At 40.7% G+C, this 26,790-nt stretch overlaps 1 protein-coding gene across 1 annotated transcript in view; it reads right to left on the reverse strand.

Moving 5' to 3' along the window:
* The window catches only part of srfbp1 (serum response factor binding protein 1), a 203,383-nt gene that overhangs the window by 91,099 nt on the left and 85,494 nt on the right, over window positions 1-26,790 (reverse strand). The window lies entirely within an intron of this gene.

A 26,790-nucleotide genomic window follows, 5' to 3' on the forward strand; every position in this document is an offset into this window, starting at 1 on the left:
AAAAATGATGATGCAAAACTGGTTAACACAGTTTGTCGTATGGAAATATAATGCTCGTTCTTTTACATAACCTAAGACACAATCAAATGCTCACTTAAATGCACCGAGTGAAGTGCAGAAAATGAATTTTGCAGAGATTCACTTTTGGAAAACAAAAATACACTTTTAGTCAAATGCCTTAGTTCTTGAAAAGGCAAAAAAAAACACAAGAAGCAGAATGTCCTGCAAGCTGTCTGTACTGGCACACAAAGGTGAAGGTCACCAACACAAGCAGATTTCACTGGATCTTTGCCAATAGAGTTTGTTCATGAATCAGCATTGAGGACTCTTCCAAATGCCCTTCACTAGGCCAATCAGATTCAGACCGTACCAGGTCTCCTCTTAGCACACCAGGCTCACAGCAGGAGACTTTTCAGAAACAGGAGAGCTGCGACAGAAAGCTCTTTTCCTTCCCTCGACTGGTCATCAAATGAAAAAATCCAAACCAACAATCTCCAAAGCAGAAGCTGCAACGTGCCACTCACAAACCCAGTCAAGGGGTCTACAGTAAAGAAGCAGCTACCACAAAACATGTGACTTTCAAGACATACTTCGTTTTTAAATACAGTTCCACCAGCCTTTCATCTAAAAGGAAGTGCCGATAATCCTTCAAAGCCAAGCCCACAAAATATTAAATATATAGCCAGCATAACAGTGGGGACAGATTTAGAGTAACAGACCAATACAGTAAATGTGCAATAATTGGAAAACACTGCAACTAGGACCAGATATCTTTAGGTAGACCACAATATCATAAAGAGAAACTGTAAAGCACTATTATTGTTAAGCAGAAAACCAATAGAAAGTTGGAAGTTCCAACACAGATTTCGGATTTACTGAACATATAGATAAGCCTCTGATGTGGTGTCTCTCTGAAATCAGTAGTCACGTTATTGTTCTGGCAAGAATTTGGACTCTGTACAACACACAGCATGTTGTCCTGCAGCTCTAACAACATATACAATGTAGTAAAACGTTTTGTTTTAAAAAAAAAGTAACCTAGAGATTTGGCCTGAGCCTGTATGAAATGCTGAAGAGTCCATATTAGAGCATGTTATAACGACTCCTAAGAAAATGATGTTATGGACAGATTTACAACTAGTATTGCAGCCACCCTGGGAAAGACAATCACACTGGTAGACAGGAGAGTGCCGAAGATCCTTGATCTCAAAAATAAAACAAAAACCAGGTCAGGGAAGCTGGCGGGCAATATAGAGTATGGGCTGAACATCTGAGGCTTATACGAAATCATGATTTCAGAGTAGACACAGTCTTAAACTTGACAAAGCAATAAAACAGTCAGCAAATAGAGTTTGGTTATAGGTCAGTCTTCATATCACTGAATGCTGGAAAGCACTTTAGGGACAAAATTGCTGAACACTATTCCTGCGTTCCTATCAATAATCCTGTGATAATCTCTCATCTTACACTTTTTGACAATAGCTTTAAATTCATGAGAAGTTTTTTTTAAGCAGGGAGTGGATTTTGAATCAAGTTTATTTGATTTTGTTAAAAATATCTCACCTCTCCAAAGCAAAGGTTATTTTGGAATAAAGAAACAGTTGTCTCCCAAGTCTTATCAATTTCAACACATAAATGGCAAATTTAGTGGAATGAAAACACTTTTGGGTAATTTAGCTGATTGCTATTCTATGTCCTCTTGCTGCCTGGACAGGGGAAAGTCCCCTTCTGTATTGTTTCCCCCCTTTCTCTATTATACTATAGCAAACTACATAGTTTAAAAAAAATTCCCACATCTCTACATGAATATATGGTGAGTGGAACAGTGTAAAAAGGCTCCCCTTCAGAGATCAAACCAATTTTCCATTCAGCTATTCCTTTTTGTGTAATAATATTCCACTGCTGTGAAACTCTGTTGAACAGAAACTCTTCAAAGCAGCACCTACCACCATCTGGGTCTAATTACATCAATAGTTTAGGCTGACATTACTTTTTTTAAAAATAATCAGTAGAAATCAAATGCATGACTATTATATTGCTCAAAGCAGACTTTACACTGAAGGTTTGTAATTAAGTGGTAAACATTTCACCCAGGATGGTTAGTAAATAGGAGGGGAAAAAAAATTCAAGTTCATTCCTAGGACAAGGTTGTTTATCACCATTATAAATTTCACCTTCTGAATTCAAACATATGAAATGACATATAATAAAATTACTCATCATAAAATATACATAATTATGGTTCAGAATAAAAGTTCTGAGTCTTGAATCCCTAAAGCATGGAAGCAGGCCATTTGGCTCAACACATCCACACCAACCTTCCAAAGAGCATCCCACCCAGACACATTTTCTACCCTATCCCTGTAGCCCCACATTTCCTATGGCCCTAATCCACTTAGCCTGCACATCCCTGGATACCATGGGCAATTTATCACAGACAGTCCATCTAACCTGTATATCTTTGGTCTGAGAGAGAAAACTGGAGTACCTGGAGGAAACCCAAGCACACATGGGGAGAATGTGCTAACTCCATACAGGCAGAGGTATAGCTAAACTTTTGTGAGCAAGATGGGAAGAAATGTTTAGCAATTTTCCCCCTTGTGTTAGATATTATGATGACAGCATTGAAATATGGAGGCTCTTTGCACATTTGTCAATATCAAATATGGTTAGATAAGGTACAATAAGGGTCTGAAGCAAGCAACATTTATTTTCAAATAATATCTAGAATGATCAAACGCTATTTCTGTGATCATTAACACAAGCCTTATGTAAAGAAAGGAATTTGTTATGCTTTTGTTGCATCAAAGGCTAGAGAAACACACACTTGCCAAGTAGCTCATTCACAAACTCAGAACACCACCCTGTATTACGGCAGTGTTTAAAAAAAAAGGTACTGTGGATGAAGGATAAGTCCAAGGAATACATAAATAGTAGATTACCTAATGGAAATTTCAGCTTGAACTTTTGTTAGAAATAAGTTGAAGAAACAGTTACAGTACATGTCCAAGAGCTGAATGTTACAATTGGTAGATATTAAATGAGGTTTTTGCTACAGTTCAGTCCATTTCTCACTACTTCCATTTTCTTCCTATACGGTAATGAGAAAATGCATTAATATTAAACAATGGATAAGTTGTTTCCAGATTTAGGTCAAGGACAGGCCATTTTCGATCAAGGGGAGGCAATGATATAATGGTATCAGCCTGTTAACCCAGAGACCCAGGTAATGTTGGGGGACCAGGGTTTGAATCCCACCACGGCAGCTGGTGGAATCTGAATTCAATAAATATCTGGAATTAAGGCTCTAATGATAACTATGAATCCATTGTTGGTTGTTGGAAAAATACATCTGGTTCACTGATGTCCTTTAGGAAAGGAAACTACCATCCTTACTTACATGTGACTCCAGACCCACAGCAAAGTGGTTGACTCATAACTGCCCTCAGGGCTGGGTAATAAATGCTAGCCAAACCAGCAACGCCCTCATCCCATGAATGAATTTTTCAAAATCTGACCACAGCCGGAATGTGGTGAGGAGGAAAATGAATCAGGCAAGTTGCACATGATTGCAAGAAAACATTCAGATGTAAACACTGGGTTAGGGTGGTATTAAGCTCAGGGTTAGTAACTTGACTCAAATAATTTGTCCAAGGGACCATCTCAATAGTGCTCATCAAACAAACATGCATTGGTGTCATCAGCAAATGAGAACATTTGATTGAATATTATAAAACCCTGCTTTCTACTTTGAAAATGACTATGTATTTACTGGACTAAAATCACTGATTGAGTTTTAAAGAGGTTGAAAAGCAGCACTTCAATGACTTAAAACAATAACTTCAGAGATAGTTGCATCAACATACCTGGAGCTTGCTGATCACAAAGCCATTGCAACAGAGTCAGGTTATCAGGAAGAATTCATCACAGACAACTGCTTTTGAAGAATGTGATTGGCTCATTTCCTGATCCCCTCACAAAAGAAACTCCAGATGGCCTGTTAACTGGTGTGGGAACAAACCAGATTGGACAATAGATTCCGAATGAGATGGGGATTTCTAAACCAGCCACAACCTAATCTTGTCTAAACAACGAATCTAGAATCAACTTGCCATGACTATATTTAGGTAGTTGGTCAGTTGAAGGGAGGAGATGAAATGAAACCAACTAACCTTTTATTTTAATAATAACCAAAAGAACTGTGGATCAGAAGCAAAAGCAGAAATTGCTGGGAAAAGTAGAACAGATCAGTCAGCATCTGTGGAGAGAAATCAGAGTGAACATTTTGGGTTGTGACCCTTTCTGACCCATTTTATGTTTGTTTCAAGGTGCTGCTTCTCTGTGAGCCACAGATCAGAAATAAAACGACGCAGAAGAATTAGGATCCTGAGAGATACTCTCAGCAGACCACAATATAAACTTAGGTGTTGTCTGTTGTTTGACTATCCATCATGAAGCACTTTAAGAATCAACTCATCATCTGGTAGCTCCAGAGGAAACTATATGAATCATACCTCAACATCTCTGAATCATCCAGATTCCCTCTCCCTGCACCATTTAGTCCAGTCTGAAATGATCTAATTCTCAATCTATAAGATGTGTACACTTTTGACTTTTTAAAACTAGGCTCTGATACCAAGGAGAGAGTCCAAGGGAATGAACAGTATCAGTTTTTCTGAGGATAATGCCAACAGAGGCATAGGTAATATGACCGAGCAAATCGGTAGTTGCATAACTTTTGTAGAATATGGAGGGCTACAGGATAAAGTTAGAAGTTTGAAAAAGTGTCACTGTAAGCAATGTATTTTTATTTTTATTTTCCCAACAGCAGGTGACTGCTTCAAAGAAAACCTCCACTCAATCCAGAAGCAAGAACCCAACCTTCCAGTTGCTTATCATTTCAATACGTCAGCCTGCTTTCATGCTCATATTTCTGTTCTGGGCCTTCTGCATTGTTACAGTGAAGCCTACACAAGTTGGAGGAACAGCATCTCACTTTGCTAGCACACTTTACAGCTGCTTGGTCTCAGTACTGAGTCTGACAACTTCAGATTGTGAACTCTATCCTCCATTTTGATAGCTTCCTCTCTTTTCCAGTCCACATCCCCACAGTATTTGTATCTTCTCTATCCTGGTTTGGCTTTTAGTCAGAGAGTTCATCTTTAATCTGACATTAGCACCTTCTCTGATCTATGCCTCAGCTTCTCCAGAACAGTTATCACTCCCATTATCACTCCATGACACTTTTTAATGCCCAATCTCCCTTAACCATTTTATGATTTGCCCCTTTATTCCACTTGTCCCTCTTTTCTTTCAGGAGCATGACAATTGCAGTATTTCCATCTCTCCTCAGTTTTGAAGAAATCATTGAACTTGAAATGTAAACTCTGTTTCTCTCTACAGACTTTGATGAGCCTGCTGAGCAATGTTTCCTCTAACCATTCAAAGTTCCTTACGTGCTGGGTATGGCATTGACTTCTGATTCTTCGGAAAATTAGGAGGATATGCTGCTGCAGCTGCTGAGATTCTTCAGTGTTTTGTTTTAATTATAGTACCTGCAGCATTTTGCTTCTACTGACATAACAGGAAGTTGTCATGGGGATGGGCACAGTGGGAGATCATGGCGAGATACATGTAAGTAATCAGAACTGGATTTTGTTTGTAAATCAGGTACTGGAGATAGAGAAGACACGTATATAGCGATCGAGAGGTTGGCTGTTAATACCTGCAGAAAAATCAGCATGAAGGGAGAAGTTAAAGGGGAAAAAATTGGCAGTGATTTCACAGGAGAGGTGGGCTAAGACGAGAGATTTAAAATATCATTGATGAGAATTCACTTGTGGCAGTGCGGGGGTTGGGGGGTTAGGCGGCAGGTAAAAAGTGGTATTTCAGCCAAATCCAACATAAAAATGTAAGAAAATGAAAGAGGGCCATATTGGAAAAGAAAATGCAACTTCAGCTGTAATCATACAGTACAGTGCTCTTTGAAGATGGTGTACTCTAGATTGGTTGATCATCTAATTTGTATCTGCAATGCACTATCAATCTCGGTACCGGCCACCAAAGAAAAACCAAAACAAGTAGTGGGTGGCAAAGAAACAAATGTCTGCAAAACTATCATGCAACCATTATATTAACTGCTGCTAAAAGTAGACAACCGGCACAAATCGAGTATGCATAAATCTAAAGCTAATTACATGGTAGATTCAAACCCCCAAAATTATTCTGCCATCTGCAAGACCAAATAATTTAATCTAGATTAAGAGGTTCCTATACCATGCCATTATCCTTCTGTAAAGTTACTTTAATTACTATTATTAAGGTCCTGCCTCTTATTGCCAAGAAGCGACTGCACAATACTAGCCTATGTCAGTAGAAATCAGTCAGAAAAACAGCCACCAAATGTTAATTAGAGCTCTTTAAAAACTTGTGAATAAATAGCTGGTCAATGACTGTGATATAGAATAGATACACCACAAACAACTGGAGAAAAAAAATACATTATTCTTCTAGTTAATTGTGTGGTCTTTCTCACAGGTTTAATCACTATCATGAACAGTTAATAACATAGACGTGTTAGTGAACTTGAGAACAAGGAGGCAATAAAAATGAGACTCTTTCTCTTCTATCATTCAATTTCACAGATTGGAAAAGTACAGACTGGAAACCCAAGGGATGCATCCGATGGCAATGATACAATGCAATAGCCTCAGTATTTGGACCCATTATTGCAGTAGTAGGAAGGGAAGACTTAACAGAGATGGTGGGAAAAATCATCAGAGATTTTTAAATTTTATAAATAAATTATTGTACGTACTTCTTAAAAACTACCAAAACAATTATAAGTATTAGCAACATCTTAGGAAAAATTGGTATAATTCCACAATTAAAAAAAAACATATGGAAACAATTAGGTACATGTTTTAATACTTTCCATAAAGTTCTGATGCTTCTCTAGGTGGTCAGACAATCTTTGTGAAATTCAGCCTGTCTGCTGTGCAGAACAGATGGGTCTCAAGGCAGAGGAAATAATTCATATTCAATACTAAAGAACAAGACAATTTTCCATTCTTCTCAGCCATAGCTTTTCTAAAAGAAAAGGCAGCAAGCCTGATGACAATCAGCCAAAAGTGATTTCAAATATTTTAATTGCATACAAATTGAAAGGTTATTACCAATATTTTCCGATTAACTTGTTCAGAGATATTATTACACACCCTTGCAGAAGGTAGGACTTGAAGGTGGACCTACTAGCTTAGAAGTAGGAACACCTCCCCAATGCACTGCAAGACCCGCAAAAGGTTATTAAATGGTGTTTTTTTATTGTGCACATATAACGACATCTGGTTAAAAAAAACCCACGTTGAGTTGTTACTTTCTCAATGTTTAAAAAGTAACCATATTACAGGCAATTTCACAAATGGAGAGCTGTCTTAAACCCACCTGTTGGAGTAAGGCTAAAAAAAAGAACAATAATTTGAAGGAGTTCAATCAAGTTCTCCAGTCATTTAGAAAGTGATTTCTCAAAAAGCCATAAGTTCGGACAGCTGGTTGACTTTTCATGAACAGAATTAAATAGATTTTTAAAATAATTTGTTCACAGAATGTTAGCATTGCACAAGGTCAGTATTTAATGCCAACTGTCTTTTCTCCTTGTGAAGGCGGAGGTGAATTCTTGTCTTAAACTTCTGCAGTTCACATGGTGTAACAATATCATAGCTGTTAGGTGTTGGAGGCAGAGAATTCAAGGGTTTTGACCCAATGTTAGTGAGGGCTTAGTGATATGGTTTCCATGTTATGATTGGGAGGTGAAAGCAGATGGTGGGGTTCCCATGTGTGGGCAGTGGAAAGTATTCAATAAGGTTCCCGACTTTTGTCTTCTGGATTGCAGACAGACACTGAGAAGTCAGGAGGTGAAGTATTTGGCAAAGGATTCCCAGACTCTGACCTGCTCTTACAGCCATCACATTTATAAACCTAGTCCTTGTTCAGTTTCAGGTCAGTGGTAGCCCAGAGAATCTTTTCGTGAGGAATTCAGTGATGGCAATGCACTTGAATTTCAAGAGGAGATGATCGAATTCTCTCTCATTAGCACTTGAGGAACGTGAATATTAGTGTGACTTATAATTCAAACCTGAATGTTGTCCAGAACTTGCTGTGTGGGGGCATATCTTGCTTCATTTACTAAGCAAATGGAATTGAACACTGTGAATGTAACAGTGAGCTTCACCATTTCTGACCATATAAACAAAGGCAAGATCATTCACGAGGGAACTGATGCAGGTTTGGCCAAAAATACACTTTTTCTGAGGAATACCTGTAGCAATGCTCTGAAACTGAAATGACTGGCTTCCAACAACCACAACCATCTTCCTTTGCATTCAATGCGACTTCAGGCATTAGATAGTTTTCCCTCTGATTTCCACTGCAACCAATTCTACTCAGGATCCTGGATGCCACACTGGACAAACAGTGCTTTGATGCCAAGGGGAATCGCTCTCATCTCACTTCTGGAAATTGGCTCTTTTTCCCCATGTTTGGACTAAGGCTGTAGCACAATCTGGAGCATGTTTCCATTCCATGACATTTCATCAGGATTTTCATCATCTTTCGGTGACCTGAAGCATTACCTCTGTTTCTCTTTACAGATGCTGCCTGACCTGAGTTTTTCCCCAACCTTTATTGTTTTCATTATTGAGCAGGCTATTGACAAGTATGAGATGTTTGATAGCACTGTTGACAACACCTTCAATTATTTTTCTTATGATTGAGAGTAGACCAACTGGGTAGTAGCTAACTGGACTGGATTTATCCTACCTTTTTGCGGAGAGGACACATGAGCAATTTTTACATTGTCAAGTCGATGCCTGAAGTAATTCCACAAAGGCCAATATCCTGTACCAAGTCACCCTTGATATACATTTGCATAGTACGGCACACCCATCCAGCCAGTCCAGAGCTGGCTCCTAAAGTAAACAGAACCTTTGACTTGTTTATATCTTTTAGCCAGGACTCCCTGATTGGGCCAGATTAACAGCCCTAATCAGGGAACTCATGTTACAACATTACTTGTCTGACCTAGTTCCAATGATTACAATGCCTACATTGTAGAGCTTATGAAGTGCAGTGGTAGTGTTCTTAACTTTGAATCAGACAGTTAGGTTCAAGTCCCAAATGCTCCAGAAATGTGTAATAACATCTCTGAACAGGTTGATTAGAAAATAGATAGATACCTATGTTATAACTACACTGCAATGTGCTTGCTGGTGGTATGGTTAATTTTGGAGCACAGGTCTGCAGCATCACAAATGGAAAAGCTGTCAGCGCCTCAAGTCTTTATCGACTTCAGTGCATCCTGTTGTTCCTAGACATCAGATAGAATAAGTCAAATGAACTGAAGACTGGCTTATGCGATGACACAGATCCAAGTTGGATCATCCACTTGGCACTTCTGGCTGTAGATTGTTGCAGCTCAGTTTTTTTTATATTTGTCTGTATTCATCAAGGATGGGATTATTCATACAGACTTCTCCTGTCGTGGCTATTTAATTGTTTACTACCACTCATGTCTGAAAAAACAAGACTTCAGAGTTTTCACCTAATTGCTTTGGTTGTGGAATCAATTAGCTCTGTCTATAGCATGCTGTTTGCACTGTTTAACATTAATGTGTGCTGTCGTTTCACCAGATATGCCGGGTACGCTTTTTGTTTAATCTGTGACCCTGAATTAATGGCAATGGCGGAGTGAGAGATAATGTGGATCGTGAAATTACTGATTATGGTCAAATTCAACTTTCCAGCTGCTAGTGGCCCACAGTGTCTCAAATGTTCAATGCCCAGTTTGGAGTCAATTCAATCCGTTCTTAACCTATCACATTTAACAAACTGGAAATTTCATACAATAGGAAAGTAGCATCCTCAGCCACAAGGCTCTGTGTGTTTAGTTTATTAGTTCATGGAGGAGGGTATTGCTGGCTAGGCTAGCATTTGTTGTCCCTCACCAACTCCCCTCAAGGAGGTGACGGTTATTGTCTTCTTGAACTTCTTCCAATTTAACCGTGGACAGAAGCATCTACAACAGGCAGACTGGTGAGGAAGCGGATCAAATAGGTTTTTCCCTTGCACTGGATCTCTCACTATTTGTTACAAGACCAGTCTGGTAGTTATGTCCTCAAGAATATGGCCACTCGGTCAGTAGTCTTATTATTTAGCCATTCTTGGTGATCAGTATTTAAATCTCCCACTCAAGATATATTCAGAGCACTTCCGGCCCTCAGACATTCTTCCAAGTGGTTCCAACATGTAGGAGAACAGACTTATTATTTGAGAGAGGGTGCTAACTAGAAGGCCATGTTTCACTGACATGATTTGACTCCCAGGGGTCTGAAGTCAGCATTCAGAACTCATTTCCAACTGTGTGTCACTGTTCTGCCACAGCTAGTGGGTCTGTCATGCCAGTGGGTAGGAAACATCCGAGCTGATGGTGGAGGGCATTGGTTGTAAGCTGCAATTCTGCCAGGCTGTTGCTTGCTCTGTTCTTGTGGCAGCTCTTTCAAAATGTTTCATGAGGAGGATTGTTCAGGGGCAATCAGACTGGTACTGCTTTTGTCATACATGGTGCCTGTGCTGATGTCAGAGGGATTCATCCAGTTTTATTTTTATTTGACTTTCCCGTCGCTGTCTGATAAAACTTAGTACGTTGCTGGACCAAATGACCTTTGTTATTTAAAGCTGGATGAGAATATTTACTACCAGTAAAGCAAGTTGACTTGAATAGACTTGCTAATGAAATACTCCAATGCATCTCTGTATCCACGGGCAGCATTAACAGTTATCAAGAAAATAAACTGATGCCATTTCAATTGGTTGCAAGTCAGCGTCATAGAGATGTTAGCAAGGAAACAAACCCTTTTGTCCAACTCGTTCATGCCAACCTGATATCCTAAATTAATTTAGCCCCAATTGATAGTATTTGACTCATATCCCTTCAAACCCTTCCTGTTCATACAACAATATAGATGCCTTTTAAAAGTAGCAACTGCACCAGCCTCCACCACATCCTGCTCTTTCCATACACACATTACCCGCTGCGTGAAAAACCTTGCCCCTTATTCGGTTCCTTTTAAATCTTTCCCCGCTGACTTTAAGCCTATGCCCTCTAGTTTTGGGCTCCCCTATCCTGGGGAAAAGACCTTGAGTATTCACCCTATCCATGCCCAACATAATTTTATAAACCTGTATAACGTCACCCCTCAGCTTCCGATGCTTCAGGGAAAACAGCCTCAGCCTATTCAGCCTCTCCTTATAGTTCAAATCCGTCAACCCTGGCAACGTCTTTGTAAATCATTTCTGTCTGAATCATAAGTTTCTGAGTTCAAGTCCTACTATTGGGCTCGAACACAGACACCCCAGTGTAGGATTGAGGAAGTGTTGCACTACAGGAGGTGCCTTCTTTCAGAAATGATGTAAGCCAAGGACTCAGTCTACTTGGCAGATGTAGAAGATCCAATTGTACTATTTTGAAGAGGTACAGTGGACTTATCCAGTGTCCTGACCAATACGTGCCCTTTAAACAACATTGCAAAAGAACAGTGATAATGGGAACTGCCGACGCTGGAGAATCCAAGATAATAAAATGTGAGGCTGGATGAACATAGCAGGCCCAGCAGCATCTCAGGAGCACAAAAGCTGACGTTTCGGGCCTAGACCCTTCATCAGAGAGGGGGATGGGGTGAGGGTTCTGGAATAAATAGGGAGAGAGGGGGAGGCGGACCGAAGATGGAGAGAAAAGAAGATAGGTGGAGAGAGAGTATAGGTGGGGAGGTAGGGACGGGATAGGTCAGTCCAGGGAAGACGGACAGGTCAAGGAGGTGGAATGAGGTTAGTAGGTAGGAGATGGAGGTGCGGCTTGGGGTGGGAGGAAGGGATGGGTGAGAAGAAGAACAGGTTAGGGAGGCAGAGACAGGTTGGACTGGTTTTGGGATGCAGTGGGTGGAGGGGAAGAGCTGGGCTGGTTGTGTGGTGCAGTGGCGGGAGGGGACGAACTGGGCTGGTTTAGGGATGCGGTGGGGGAAGGGGAGATTTTGAAGCTGGTGAAGTCCACATTGATACCATTGGGCTGCAGGGTTCCCAAGTGGAATATGACTTTCTGTTCCTGCAACCGTCGGGTGGTATCATTGTGGCACTGCAGGAGGCCCACGATGGACATGTCATCTAAAGAATGGGAGGGGGAGTGGAAATGGTTTGCGACTGGGAGGTGTAGTTGTTTATTGCGAACCGAGCGGAGGTGTTCTGCAAAGCGGTCCCCAAGCATCCGCTTGGTTTCCCCAATGTAGAGGAAGCCACACCGGGTACAATGGATGCAGTATACCACATTGGCAGATGTGCAGGTGAACCTCTGCTTAATATGGAAAGTCATCTTGAGGCCTGGGATAGGGGTGAGGGAGGTGGTGTTGGGGGCAAGTGTAGCATTTCCTGCAGTTGCAGGGGAAGGTGCCGGGTGTGTTGGGGTTGGACGGCAGTGTGGAGCGAACAAGGGAGTCACGGAGAGAGTGGTCTCTCCGGAAAGCAGACAAGGGTGGGGATGGAAAAATGTCTTGGGTGGTGGGGTCGGATTGTAGATGGCGCAAGTGTCGGAGGATGATGCGTTGTATCCGGAGGTTGGTGGGGTGGTGTGTGAGAACGAGGGGGATCCTCTTTGGGCGGTTGTGGCGGGGGCGGGGTGTGAGGGATGTGTTGCGGGAAATGCGGGAGACGCGGTCAAGGGTGTTCTTGACCACTGTGGGGGGAAAGTTGCGGTCTTTGAAGTACTTGGACATCTGGGATGTGCGGGAGTGGAATGCCTCATCGTGGGAGCAGATGCGGCGGAGGTGGAGGAATTGGGAATAGGGGATGGAATTTTTGCAGGAGGGTGGGTGGGAGGAGGTGTATTCTAGGTAGCTGTGGGAGTCGGTGGGCTTGAAATGGACATCAGTTACAAGCTGGTTGCCTGACATGGAGACTGAGAGGTCCAGGAAGGTGAGGGATGTGCTGGAGATGGCCAAGGTGAACTGAAGGTTGGGGTGGAAGGTGTTGGTGAAGTGGATGAACTGTTCGAGGTCCTCTGGGGAGCAAGAGGCGGCGGCAATACAGTCATCAATGTAACGGAGGAAGAGGTGGGGTTTGGGGCTAATGTAGGTGCTGAAGAGGGACTGTTCCACGTAACCTACAAAGAGGCAGGCATAGCTGGGGCCCATGCGGGTGCCCATGGCCACCCCCTTTGTCCGCTTGGGAACCCTGCAGCCCAATGGTATCAATGTGGACTTCACCAGCTTCAAAATCTCCCCTTCCCCCACTGCATCCCAAAACCAGTCCAACCTGTCTCTGCCTCCCTAACCTGTTCTTCCTCTCACCCATCCCTTCCTACCACCCCAAGCCACACCTCCGTCTCCTACCTACTAACCTCATCCCACCTCCTTGACCTGTCCATCTTCCCTGGACTGACCTATCCCCTCCCTACCTCCCCACCTATACTCTCCTCTCCACCTATCTTCTTTTCTCTCCATCTTCGGTCCGCCTCCCCCTCTCTCCCTATTTATTCCAGAACCCTCACCCCATCCCCCTCTCTGAAGAAGGGTCCAGGTCCGAAACGTCGGCTTTTGTGCTCCTGGGATGCTGCTGGGCCTGCTGTGTTCATCCAGCCTCACATTGCAAAAGAAGAGATGGTTACCACACTGAGGTGAATTAATTTCTGTGGTCCCCATTCTACAGCAGTATCTATACATTTCCAAAAGTACATTATGTTAAGCATAGGTGCTAGAATAAATTCCATACAGAATACAATGTTCTTCAATGAATTTCATGTGGACTTTATAAAACACACTTCCATTTTATGCATGCCTATTGGCCTCTAGTTTTAATTGACGAGACACTTGAAGGGAAACATTCTTAATGCAACAGTCATATTTAAATATGATGCCCAATATGGAATACGTCCATTATATACACAGTTTAATTTGTAGGTCACCATATTCCACTTCAGTTGTATTGACTGCTATTTTCATTGCGAAAATTTATTATAAAAGTATCTATACTCATACATACTGAGCTGAATTTTCCCACTCTTTTAGTTAAATGTCATTTCCAGGAAGCTTCATGGAAGATTTCCCATCGTGGCTCACAGTGACTTTTCTCAACACAATCTTGCACTGCTTACCTCATTGATCATGCATTGGTCTTTATGACCCCCATGTCATCAATGCAGCTAAAGCTGAAATGCTCACCGCTACCAGGAGCTTGCACCATGGGTGCCAACTGTAAACACCAGCTATACAATACTTTAACTGAAACAAGCTGGGAACTGCCCTTCTTAGCCTGTTGCTCCACCATTTTTGGTGATGGAGATGTTACAGAAAGTGAAGTTGACATCCCAGTTTGGAGGAAGGAACCTGAAGGTGCTGGTGAATGGGCTGTTAAGAGACGAGGGATATGCCCCTTCTTGTGGGCTCTCAAAGTAGGCCCCAGCACCACTCGGTCAGCCTAGATCATAGCCTGGGCACCATGTCGAGCACCATGTGAAATGCCAAATAGTCCTGGAAGAACCTGCAATAGTACATACCCCTGTTTTCTCCATGGTTCTCACACTCTAACTCTGTCACTGCACAGTAACGTCACTAAGGCAAATGGGCTACAACTCTGCGCTTAAGAGCTCTTACCATCTCAAGATTCTAAACTATTAAGCCTTGCTGCCCTCTGCACTTTCTACTCACACAGCTGGGACGCATCACCACATCTGCTCCTTCAAAACCGCGAGCAGTTCTTCCATTCAACGTCATCGCACTCAATCCATCTTTTTGTCTCACTGCGAGAGAAAACGTCTCATTGCTGGGCAGAGTGTGTAACAACAGAGTATGTAGCAACGTGGCTGATATCCCCATAAGGCAACCCTTGAGACAGCTGGGGAGGACAAACACTGCTCATGTGGAGAGACTGGCTTCCAGGTCAAGACAATTCAGTCAGCTTTGTTGCGTTGTACTGTACTTCTGTTAACAACACTGGGAACTTATTCTCAAGATGCTACCGTTTTAATCCTAACTGCACGACAAATAGCTCCTCTTTTCCTATTCAGGCACTGGTAGCATCCAAACAGAAATCATCCCAAAGATGTCATCCACTCAAACCATCAGTTTGTTTGCCATGTCTGAGGAAGAAGCCATAGATCCCTCAAGGAATTTGCCAATAAGCCTTTTTCCTATGCCCTCCAACAGTTCAGAGACTTCTACCTTGCGGGGTTCTCTATCTAGTTGAGATTTTGGAGTACTATCTGGCAAGCATCTGTTTCCGCATCTAGTCAAGAAAGGAATGCCCGAGGTCTCTGATGACAGCCAGAGACCAGACATCTGCTCTACTTCAGGCAGGAGGGGACCCCATGGTGTCAGTCATTAATTACTTCATACAAGTGCACAGGCGGCTACAGGAACAGGGATATTAGAGATGCTTGTCAAACAGAAATGCTTGTCAAACAGAATTGAAGATAAAGAGGAGTTCACCAACACTGCCTAGTACTATGCTAGCCCCCGACTACATATGCCTTGCTATCACTATGGACAGGGTGACAGCCACCAAGGAAAACTGGGTTCAGCAAAATGTTCAGTAGCAGCTGAAAATACACAGACATACAGTCCATGGCTTTAGCCATTGGTGCTCAGCACCAGGGGCAAGTGAGAGAGCAAGGACCTTGAAATTGCTCCAGGTCCCCCTTCCTCTCAAGGAGACAGGATGGTGTAAGCAAATGCTAATAGGCAACCAGACAGAAGGAGGTGCCACACGTAGGCTCCCTAGCAGTTTCCTTTTAGGGCACTTCAGAGGTGCCAGGCGCTTGCATCTTCAACCTGCCTGTGAACCCCATCTATCTAGTGGTATCAGAAGGAGACAAAAACAGGAACTGCTAGAGAAGGTCAGCAACACTCATAGAAGATCATAGAATGCCACTAGTCAGACATACTGTGCAGCATCCTGTTGGCCTAGTCCAGTGCCTGCTTTTACTTAATTGGACACTTCAGATGAAGTTGTGTAGTTGGAAGTGAGCTGGTAAATTGGTGACGTAAATTGGTTAACCCACGCCAAATGGACTGCAGCAGTTCAAGGCGGCCGATAACCACTATCTTCTCAGGGGCAACTAGGGACAGACAATAAATGCTAACACAGCCAGCAGCACATGTCCCATAAACATGGGACACTGGACTTGAAATGTGAACTCTGTTTCTCTTTCTACAGATGCTGCCAGACCTGCTGGGTTTCTCTAGCAATTTCTGTTTTTGTTTCAGATTTATATCGCCCAAAGTTCTTTGTTTTAGCATTAGAGACACAGTTAGGCCCTGCTGAGCAGGCAGGCAGGCAGAATGGAAAGGCACCTCAAGGTACAGGCCCACTCAGATAATATGACAGCATTAGTATACTGTCAGACCATTATTGCTGGGTGGTATGTGGGGGAGGGATGGCATCAGAATTAAGGAGGTCTCACAGGGATCCCCATTCCAGAAATCTGCTGGGCTTTGTCTAACCACAGTATGGGACCCATCTACTGCTGGAAGTCATTTCCAATCAGGCCAGTTAGTTGCCACTACAGGCTATCCAATGCTGTTGAGTGGGTAAGTATGGCAAGGAAAAGTGAAGAGGAGTACGGAAGACTTACTTTGAGACTATGGAAGTGCGACTGTTGTTTGTTACAGTCATAAGATTATCCACCCGTCTGCCACGCACACATTACACATACAATTATAATTGAACAAAATTCCACTTACTACACTAAGAAAAAAAATGATAGAATGCCTTTCCAAATGGATTTTTGACCACTAGTATCAAAGCCAGAATGTCAAAATTCTACGAACTGTAGAGTTTAAGATCTGGTTGCATCAAACACTTTTTATATGCCAAAGAGAATGTGCTTTCAGTTCTCTGAAAGCATAAACAGATGCAGCAGGCTAATATTGTTAATTTACATCTTTTAAATATAAAGAAGTAAAAATGGTAAAGCACTCTCAAAATTCATTGGCAAGATGAGATCAGATGCATTCCAAGCGCAGTACACTGTTCCAATGACAAAATTACTCCTGCAAACAATTAACCCGATTGCTGTATCCACGTTGCTGGAATTCTTAACTGCTGTCAATTGTCACATATAACACAAGGAAGTAGCAGATTTCTAATCCTGTTTTGAAAAAAAAAATTAGGAAGTGTTGGAGGCTTTATTTACTAAAGATGGTTATAGTTTTAATCCACTACTGCATTACCAAAACACACTAATCATCTCCAGGGAAGATCATACATTCTAAATATTGTGCCAAACCACAAGCGTGTAAAGCACTTGATGGATAGCACTTGGTAAACAAAATGTTCTCAAGGCTGTATGCCAGCTGTACATCTGCCCTAAAAATGACCCACATATTCAGTTAAATGTGAACAAGATAAAAAAACCATTCAAAATTGCTCAAGGGTCCCCCGGCAATGATTTATTCTTAGCCGCTAAATATTCTTTCATGCTACAACTCTGTAAATATCACATGTTTTGAATTCTTTAGCTATTAACATTTTACAAACTTTCCTTATTAAAGCTTGCATATGCTTTACTTTTTAACCGAAACATATAATTATTTATCATTTTATGACTTAATTAGCTTCTTTACGTTATGGTTGAACGGTAAAGAAAACCCCAAAGAACTGTGGATGCTGGAAATCAGAAACAAAAACAGAATTCACTGGAAAAATTCAGGGGGTCTGGCAGTACCTGTGGACAGAAAGCAGAGGTAACGTTTTGGGTTTAGTGATCTTCTTCAGGACTCAGAAGTCACGGGACCTCAAACGTTAAATTTGCTTTCTCTCTACAGATGTTGTCAGACATGTTGAGTTTTTCCAACAATTTCTGAGGTTTGAACAGGATTGGGCCGAGAATAAAACTCTGGCCTCACAATGGTGAGGAGTAAAATTGAATCCTCTTAACTTGTATGGGTGAGTGCAGAGTGTAGCTCTAACAATACTCTAGGAGGACAAAGCAACTTGACTGGCAATGCACCTTGACCTTAAATGATCACTGCCTCCAACAACGCTGCACATCAGTAGCACAGTGTACAGTCTACAAGATGCACTCCAGCAATGTGACTTGAAAAGGTTCTTTTGACACTACCATCTAAATCCATGACAGCAATTAGCGAGAAAGGCAAAAGCAGAAAATGCATGGGGACATCAGCACCTGCAAATTTCCTGCCAAGGCTCCCAAAATGGATTGCTGTCATGCAAATTGTATTTTCCAGATGTACTCATGTAACAAATCATTTCCCAGCCAAACTACCAGAAAAATTAATGCGAGTGCCACACTAACTGTCCATCAAGATATGCACATAAAACACTCTCCTAATTTTAGTCCTTGTCCAGAGGGTTAGATAGGGTGGATAGGGAGAGCCTTTTTCCTAGGATGGTGACAGCGAGCATGAGGGGGCATAGCTTTAAATTGAGGGGTGAAAGATATAGGACAGATGTCAGAGGTAGTTTCTTTGCTCAGAGAGTAGTAAGGGTATGGAATGCTTTGCCTGCAATGGTAGTAGATTCACCAACTTTAAGTACATTTAAGTCATCATTGGACAAGCATATGGACATACATAGAATAGCGTAGATTAGATGGGCTTCAGATTGGTAGTTCAGGTCGACACAACATCGAGGGCCGAAGGGCCTGTACTGTGCTGTAATGTTCTATGTTCTATGTCCAGAAATATCAGATCTCAGTTAGGTAACACCATCACCAACAATTTAATGGAGTCAAATACCCCAAGGTAATTCACAGAAGCGTTATCAAAGCAAAGGATGACATGAAACTACATACGGTGATATTCGGGCAATTATCTGAAAGCTAAATCAAAGAGATATGTTTGAGGAGTAGAAAACATACAGAGGAGTTGTAAGTGGCCACTTATTTTCACCTTGCCCTATAAACTAGAAAACAAAATTTGCATACTCTAATATAATTAAAAGTACCAGGAACAATTTGTTTTTCTTCTGCAACTTGACGAGCTAGTGGTTTGTGATAGACACTTCAACTTTATGGGACTATATTACTTTCAAATAGTAAGGTGGATACACTATGAGGCACAGTGGCACCAGGAGTATTTGAGTTAAATGAATACGGCCTAATGACAGCCTTTGGATTGGTCTAGCTGCATTTTGTTACAGGCCAGTGAATTGCAATGCTAACAGAGACATCCTGATTGCTAAAACAGAAAACATCTCTCTCTCTCTCTCTCTCTCTTTTTCACCCTTCTTTCTGCATAAACAAAGTAGCAAAGAAACTTAGAGCTCAAAAAAAATTGTAACATACAAGACCTAGGTTATCCCAAACGACTAATGAATTGAAGGTCAACTAACACTCTGTAGATAACATCATGTTACCATTGTTAACATCAAAAGAACTGAGAGAAATAATTTTCCATCTTGTGGTCTAGACAAAAGTCGTTTTCCCTTTCTTAATTTTCCATCTCTACTATCTGTCAATCTGTTTTGTCTATCCTATTTGTGAATGAATGCACACTGGCAAACAGGGGGCGGGGAGGGGAATGTTAGCGGCAAGTGTTAAAGAATACATTTGTTCACAATAAATGCAGAGTTATTTCTTGTTATGGATGAAACAGAGTGTCAAGTACATTTGTTCCAAATAATAGCCAGACAAATTGATATCTGGGTGCATTAATTGGTTACTTACACATTTGTAATGGATTGTAGCATAGTGGGCCCTGATTATCAGTCTTTCCAATTGAGCTGTAACACAGATATAAGCAGGGACTCCAGAGCTTAAGGCCCAGGAAGCTGGCGGTATGGCCTTCAATAATTGTGTAATTAAAATTAGGCATGTTCAAAAGGCCACAATTAGAATAAACATATCTCACAACTTCACTCTTATGGTTTAATTCACCAGATAAGTATGAACCCACATTTACACATGACACAAGTATAATACACACCCAACCAATGCATGCTTGTATAAAACAGAGCATTAGTTCTTAGTTCAGTTGCCCCCTATCCAATGCCAACAGCCTTCAGAACTACAATGTTGAATCTGGAACCAAATATAGTTTGGTCAAATTAATTTAAAAACACAAAGGCTGTGAAATTACTGAAGATAACAAAACAGTGAAAATAACATTTGGGATTTTTGGCTGGGATTTACAACATGCATTTATTACAAACACTAAGCTTATTGGTATGGAGTGTGGTATAAAAAAATGGACTTGTATCTTTAAGTGCTATTTTTCTTTAAGGATCAGAATTGCAAAATACATTTTGTTTGAGGGCAATTTTTAGAAGACTACTTAGAGAATTAGGAAAGACCTTTGTCATAACTACCCTCACAAATTAAACTCCCATAATTCTTGCACTATACAGCAGAGGTGCTAGTTTTAACAGCCTCATCCTTTGAATTAATGATGCTAGCTTAGCTCTGCATCTCAATGGCATTCTTCATTTTAGCGAAGAGCATGGAACACTGAATTCCAGCTTTGCAAACATCCAGCAGCCAAGTGACCAGAAATAGACACTGAATTGCACATTTGTCAGGAGACTTGACACGAAGTCAGCTACAGATTGCCCACATTCTGTACAAATATAGACTGGGAAGAGAAAACAAGCAAAAACAAAACGAGACTTCACTGAGTCGCTTTCCATTTTTGTTGATAATCCCAAACGCCATTTTCCTTTTCACTATTCTGTATTTTTTATTCACGATTCACTGGTTACTGACTTTTCCATATTCCCATGCATCTTCCACATTGACCTATTTTCTAGATTTTCTGCTGAACTATCCCTATACTTTCTGGTATTGTTTCAATTTCTGCTTGCTTTATCTATGCTCTGGAACAAACCTCATTTACTATGAAGGCAAAGTGCCTAACGTCGTTCTTAAAGGAATAGGTATAGAGGATGGAACTAAAAGACTCTCCTTCAGAGAGTCAGCACTGTAACAATGAGACAAATGACCTCTCAGAGCATCAGCTTAGCTCAGAGGTAGTGCTGTTGCATCTTGAGTCAGAAAGTTGTAAATTCAATCTTTACTGCAGGACGAGTTCAATTTAACCTAATTCAGAGGAAGCACTGAATTGTTGAATTAAAATTAAAATTAAATATAAAAGGCCTCTGTCCATTCAACATGTGTTCCGGTTTACCCAAAAATAATCAAAATCAAACAGTAATTAGCGATGTTTTCTTAATTGCTGCTTGTGAAACCTCATTGTGTGAAACAGAGTTGTGTTTGCCTGCAAAAACAACAGTGACTACAGTTTAAAAATATTTCGGCTCTGAAGCGCTCTTGCATCCACATGAAAGACGTAATGAAAATGTTGTTTTTCCCTTTCTTATGGTACCAAAGCTTCACTTACTGAAATAATATTGAATAAATATTACAATGTCTGAATAGGTTACTCAGCTTTTTAAGCCTCCCATGTGGCTGAAGAACTTTCCTTTTCAAGAACAATTCTTTTTTTCCAAAGAATTTACAGACTGTGTCTTGTGGGATTGATTTACACATTCCACATTCTGTGCAAAGAGGTTTTGTTTTAAACACTGCCTCCTATTTAATTTTCCACAGGGGTGAGGAGTTATTTTCACTTCAAGTTGTTGTACATTCTAGGTTAATATGAAAGGATGGTGGAAACAGTTCAACAGAAAGAAAATTTAATATCTACCTACATTAGAAAATGGAAAGAACTGCGGGTTTATGGGGATCTTGTAAGGAAGTGGGCCTAATAGGATAGTTCTTTCAAACAGCAACCAGTATGAATGGACCAAATTTTTGCCTTCAGTTACTGCATGATTCACTGTTACTTTAAATTTGTGCCCTCTCACTATTGTTGTGCCAACCACCAGAAACAAGCTATCACAATTCATTTCAGCAAATCCTTCTTGAACTTAAAAGTCATTTATTGGGTTGAAATGAATTAGAACATAAAAACATAAGAAATAGGAGCAGGAGTAGGTCATCTGCACCATCAAGCCTGCTCTGCCATTCAATTAGTTCATGGCTGATCTTTTTGTAGACTCAGGTCCACTTACCCATCTGTTCACCATAACTCTTAATTCTTTTACTGTTCAAAAATCTGTCTTTGCCTTAAAAACATTCAACAAGGCAGCTCAACTACTTTACTGGGCAGGGAACTCCACAGATTCATAACCCTTTGGGAGAAGAAGTTCCTCCTGAACTCAGTCCTAAATTTGGTCCCCCTTATGTTGAGGCTATGACCCTTTGTGCTAATTTCACCTATCTGCTATCCTTGCTGCTTCAGTTTAATTTATTCCCTTCATAATTTTATACGTTTCTGTAAGATATCCCACTTCATTCTTCTAAATTCCAATGAGTATGGTCCTGGTCTACGCAATCTCTCCTCATTAGCCAAGCCTGTCAACTCTGGAATTAGCCTAGTGAGCCTCCTCTGCACCCCCCTCCAGTGTCAGTACATCCTTTCCCAAGGAAGGAGGTCAAAACTGTACACAGTACTCCAGATGTAGACTTACCAGGACCCTATAAAAGGTGCTGCATAACCTCCCTGTTTTTAAACTCCATCCCCCTAGTAATGAAGGGCAATATTCCATTCGCCTTATTAAGTACCTGCTGCACCTGCAAACCAACTTTTTGTGATGGATGCACTGGGTCCCTCGGCACAGAAGCATGCTGCAACTTTTCACCATTTAAATAATAGTCCATTTTGCGGATATTCCAACCAAAATGGATGACCTCACATTTACTTTCCTCTAGATGCAATGTGCTCAAGGGACAGGAGAAATTTTAGTCAGTTGAAAAACTCTATTAACTGGATGGCTCAAAATTTATGAGGTGCTGCTATCAGGTAAGGTACTAGCTCTTAGAATTTGACAACACACCAGGAAATCGAAGGAAGACAAAGTGGAAATTACAGGGGTCCGGACTGTAACCTTTCAATTTTCCCTGGATTCCAAGCTGGTACCACAGGTCTGGAGAACTGCTAATATTTTGCTCTTGTTCAACAAGGATAAACTTAGCAAATACAGATCAGTTATTATAATTTTGGCAGTGGGGAAAGTTTTATGAGCAAAAATTTGGCATAGAATTAACAGTTACCTGAAAAAATGCGTGTTAATTAGTGACAGTATAGATTTCTTAAGGGGAAATCAAATTTAACTGATTTGCTGGAGCTCCTTGAAGAGGTAACAAAGAAGATTGATCACGGCAATGCTGAAGATGTGGTATAGGTAGACTTCTGAAAGGCTGTCAATACAATGCTACATGACAGACTGGTAAGGAAAGTTGTATCTCATGGAATAAAAGGCATGGTATTAATGTGGATACAAAAATGGCTTGCAGAAAACAGACTAATGGTCAATGGCTGTTTTTCAATTTGGTGGAAGGTTTATAATGGAGATCCCCAAGGATTGAAACTGGACCACTTGCTTTTCCTAATGCATACTAATGACCTAGAACTTGGTCTGCAAGGGATGGTCTCCAGGTTGGCGGACAATGCAAATCTTGGAAATATTCTAACTGTGAGGAGGACAGTGTAGGACTTGAAGAAGGACACTGACACGCTGCTGGAGTGGGTTGACAGGTAGCAGATGAAGGTCAATATGGAGAAGTGTACAATGCTACATGTTGGCAGGAAGAACATAAAAAGAGATAATAGAAAATTAAAGTGTTCTACTCTAAAGGGGTTCGGGGCAGAGAGACCTGGGCGTATTTTTGCTTAAGTCATTAAAGATAGCAAGACAGGTAAAGAGTGCAATGAATAAACTTTACAGTATCCTATGCTTTATTAATAGTGCCAGATAGTACAACAGCAGAGAGGTGATGCTGAACCCATACAAGACACTATTTAGAGCTCTGCCGGAGTAATGTATACAGTTCTGGGTACCACACTTTAGGAAGGATGCAAATATATTGGAAATTGCAGAAGACGTTTAAAAGAATTGTTCCAGGAATGAAAAACTTCTATAACAAAGACAGACTTAAGATGTTGGAGCTGTTTTCCTTGGAATGGAAAAGGCTAAGAAGAAATTTGACTTATGTTTTAAAAATCATGAAAGGTCAAAACAGAGTGGAGGGGGGAAAATTGTTGCTGCTATCAAGAGGATCACTAAATTTGTGCCTTCTTCTCCTAAAGTAACAGTTAAAGTAAGTACATGTGATTTGATTTAAAAAAAAACTACTTTTATACAGAAAGGTCTGGATTGCACTGCCTGTGAGTAGGTCCAAGAGGTTCTGTGATAACAGATGCCATTCCTGTTTAATTGCTGTAATAGTCTGGGTTCACAATTCAAATAGTATATATTTTGGCTAAGTTCTCAGCTGAAATTTTCAAACAAAAGCATTCTACAGCTGTAGACAACATGAAGAGGCTCACCAAATCAAATTCCAAGAGGTAGGGGGAATAAATTTCAGAAGGAAGGCATTAACTGCAGCTGCCTGTTTTCCCTTAAAGATCACACAACTATAATTCCAATATAAGTCACAAAATTACACTGAAAGGAATAAATGTCAAAGCATTTCAATTAAATTTACTCTGGAAAGGTTTCTGGAAAGTTTCTAAACAATATTCATTGTCTAGCAATTTATTACTTCAACATTTCAGCTTCGAAACTATTTCAAATCATATAGCTCAGCCCAGGTGATAAAATAAATTACTGATGATCACATGGGAAATCCAGATTTTAAACAAATAGCATAACCGGGCAGTGTTTTAACTTGAGGTGTGAGGTGCATGCCATAAATGCAATGTGAATTGCACATGTGCATTAGGAAACAGTGAATGAAAACACAACAGAATTTCACAGGTCTTTTAAACCTTTCAAATGATACTGACTTAACATTTTAAAAAAAAGCATAAATGTTTTATTTAGTAGCAATTATATGCAAGGAAGAGAAGGAGAATAGATGGCATAAAGGGGGAAATAAGATAGCTAAGGAGAAAGAAGAGTAAGGTAGAGAAGAGAGAAAAGAAAGTCCAAAATTAAAATCATTTAGCAGGGATTGAGGAGGACAGAATGTTCTTTATTGGGGGAGCCAAAAGATATTTTCAAGTGGTGGGTGCCATTTCTAATGTTGTCTGGAACATTGTCCTCAGCTTGTTTGCTTCACTGACAGCCCAAGAGTTCCAACAAGCATGATTCAGTGCTACAAGGGCCAATTCCTTTAACATAGCGTCTACACTACTCTCCTATGGCTAAAAAACCTCAGCAGGATTTGCTTATGAAATATTTCTATAATTAAGGAGACAATACTTTAAATTGTAAATCCCTGATGTTATGACTACACTCAGTTGTGTCACCAACAGGTTAATTACACAAAAACTGAAGGGTCTTCACAAAAAAAAATAAATTTTCAACTCAGGACAAGCAAAGTGTGCAGCTTTCAATTTTTTTTCCAACTCAGAACTTCAAATAATTGAGGGCACGAGAATTTTAATGCCTCTGATAGTTGAAAAGAGGTTGTGCCTGTAGAAAATTCTGAGGCCATTTACAAACAACAAAAGTAACTATTATTTACGATTTCTGAAAGGAATGGAAGACTGAGACATTTGTCACATAATATTAAAGGACAGTTGCTCTTTGCACCCATTGAGATAACTAGAGGGTGCAAAACTATTAGAATGCTGCTGTTTTTAAATGTTTAATTGGGTAGATCACAAAATAAAGGTTACAGCTGGTCAGCCAGCCGAATAACCAAGTTGGCTTAGCAAAGAATCTAGCAAAGCATGCAGGATCAGTGTCAGAGATACCGGAAAATGTGGTGTCAACAATAAAGTGTGAGCCTACAGCACAGGACTAACACAAGCTAAATGGTGAAAGCAGCATGCTGTTGACAGAACTGAACAGCCCCACAACCAAAGGAAAAACAATGGAATCTTGCAAATCTAGTAACATATGCTGCTTAAGCAATTAATGTGACAAAAAGGCTGCACGATCATCTGCACCCACAGCAATGCAAAAGATAACATTAAAAGCTTTGCAAGCATCTCCAGGCAAAAGAACTGGTTGGATGATCCTTCTTGGCCAATTCCCAAGATCCCTAGCAGAATGCTAGTTTTCAGCCAACTTGATCCATTCCACATAGCATCAAGAAATAGTTGAGTGCACTGGTTGCAGAGGATAAAGTGCGAACAAGCTCTTTTGCTGAGCTGCAACTTTGATGATACAGAACATGCCAAAGAATTCTGCCCACAAAATGCAAGAGAAATCCAATTTGGCCAATTGTGTACTCTCAATCATGGGAATTGACAAAAAGTCATCAACAATGCTAACAAAGTACTCCTAAGTGACTTGCACACCAGGACTAAATCAACAGTAGGCCTCATTTCTGCAAAAGCACAAGAGAAATCCAGAGGTGAAGTATCAGTAGCTGCCCTTGGTAACAAGGCACTATTTATCTTAGTGTGACAATAAGGAACAGTACTAAAACTTAAAATCAATGGGGATCAAGGAGGACCTTCCAGTGGTTGGAGTTACACTTGTCACGAGGAAGACAGTGCGATTCCTGGAAATCATTCATCTCAATCCTAGGGCATTCAGTCGCTTTATCAATTAAATGTCTTTCCCCCGCCAACGTAAGATTAAAAGGTGAGGATTGTGCTCATGATTGTGGTATTCAGCCCCACTAGCAATTAGTCAGATAGTGGAGCAGTCTATGTCCCATGAAGCAAGACTGTGATAATATTACTAGTTACTCTTTCTTCTCACTGAAATGACAAAAAATAACCATCTTCATTAAGAGGGAACTTAAAAGCATCCCTATAACCTTCAAATGGTATT

The sequence above is a fragment of the Stegostoma tigrinum genome, chromosome 3, assembly GCF_030684315.1.
Source record: "Stegostoma tigrinum isolate sSteTig4 chromosome 3, sSteTig4.hap1, whole genome shotgun sequence".
NCBI classification, from domain to species: domain Eukaryota; kingdom Metazoa; phylum Chordata; class Chondrichthyes; order Orectolobiformes; family Stegostomatidae; genus Stegostoma; species Stegostoma tigrinum.